The sequence below is a fragment of the Tachysurus vachellii genome, chromosome 10 (assembly GCF_030014155.1).
Source record: "Tachysurus vachellii isolate PV-2020 chromosome 10, HZAU_Pvac_v1, whole genome shotgun sequence".
Classification (NCBI taxonomy): Eukaryota; Metazoa; Chordata; class Actinopteri; order Siluriformes; family Bagridae; genus Tachysurus; species Tachysurus vachellii.
The window spans coordinates 19,605,491-19,607,223 of NC_083469.1; the positions used below are offsets into that span (position 1 = coordinate 19,605,491).

Genomic DNA, 1,733 nt, shown 5'->3' on the forward strand with positions numbered 1-1,733 from the left:
TACTGATGTCGGCCTGAAGCTGCCCGCTCTCCATGAGGCGTTCACTGTGAGTAAATCCTTTTTTCGGCTGCTGTTGTTGCGCAGGTAAAGTCCACTCGGCTTTAATTTATATTGTGTGCTGTCTCATGTTCAGACTCTGCTTGACAGCATCCACAACCAGAACTTCTTGTTCCTGGTGGGAAAGAAGATCGTCATGCGTCTGGCAGCGGCTAACATCCAGGTGACTTAAGGATGATGAAAGAGCGATTCGTTTTAGTGACGAAAATACTTTGTTACTCAGCCAATTGAAAACCATAGCCAGTGAGTCACAGACATGTTTTGTTTGTTTTAGCAGGATGTAGTTGGGGTGAAGTTGGCCTATGAGGCCTTGATTCGATTCCTGAGGACGCCTTCTCATCAGGATTCGATTGAGGCAGAGATCTCCTCCTGTGTAAGCTAATAATTGCCTGTGTGAAGTGACATGTTTAAATATAGTAGATTTGTATAATATAGTAAACAGGACTCTAATATGTAATGCTAATTTCTTTTTGTAACTCTTCTCCTCTGTGCAGGTCCCCCACTACAACTTCCTGGATGTTTTTTTTGAGCTGATTCTGTTCCGCCATTTCAGAAGTGGCTCAACACTTGAGACAGTAAGTGACTGATCAGGAGATTTATAAGCGACGTTGAATGTAAATTCAGAAGATGTAACCTTTAACCCTGATAGGACTTGGCATTAATGAAGCTTGTTGTTTTCCTTTCCTAAAGTTTAATGGAGGATTCTTGGAGCGCCTGCTCGAGCTCATCAGCATGTGGGATGTGGACATGTGGGAGCCTGCAGCAGAGCTGTACTTCACAGTGCTTATCGTAAGTGTTTGAATATCTTCTGATGCCACGATACACAAATTCTCAGGATTGTATCTTAAACTCAGTGACGCTGTGTTGGATGTGTGTGTGTGTGTGCAATTTGTCAACAGGATCACCTAACACAGCTTGCTGAAGTACTGTTCTCTCAGCCTCTGGAGCTGTACAGTGACCCAGCAGCCTTAGCCACCACGGTTCAGCATCTTCTCAAGAAGCACGTCCAGCAGATGATGGACATTTTGGAGAAGCTCAGCAATGTCTTTTTTTATCACTTTATATTTTCTTCTTCTGATTCGTTTTATGTTCGTTCTTTTCCCTCACTTCTTTCCCTACATTGCTCAAGCTCTCCACAGGTAAGTATGAATTCATTTTATTTCTATTTTTGACTAAGATTTTAAAAATCACTTTTCTTTCTTATAGGTGTGTACAGTCAACCCCAGGACTGAAGACGGGCTTAACCCTAGGATCCCTCATCCCTTAATAATTATCCCATATTAATCTATCCCTCTATTCGTGTCCCACTCCCCTATTCCTATAGATACTAAATAGGTTAATAGATTTTTTTGTAAATATCAAAAATAAAATAAAAAATTTATTGTTATATAGTGCTTATATTATTTAATAAATGTTTACATTTGTTTCTATTAAAGTCTCATTCTGATTATTTTTTTATTCATCATATGATATACATTTTCCTTTTAAAAGCACAACACAAAATGAATGTTCATTCATCTAAAGATCCTTTTTAAAAACAAATTCAGAACCTTTAAATGGTTTACTAAAACGTGAGAAATGACAAATAACAAAATTCAGATATTTATACACTTGGATCATTAGTGATGTCCCCAAACTGTGGAACAATATTTAACGTTTAAAGAATTGCATAATTG

The 1,733-nt window shown here is 38.4% G+C and overlaps 1 long non-coding RNA gene across 1 annotated transcript; it reads left to right on the top strand.

Annotated features, from left to right (window-relative positions):
- Positions 1-551: 551 nt before the first annotated feature.
- On the top strand, positions 552-1,036 carry LOC132852027 (uncharacterized). The gene is made up of 3 exons (XR_009649091.1): positions 552-632; positions 748-846; positions 957-1,036. It is a non-coding gene; the product is annotated as an uncharacterized LOC132852027 (long non-coding RNA).
- Positions 1,037-1,733: the final 697 nt, after the last annotated feature.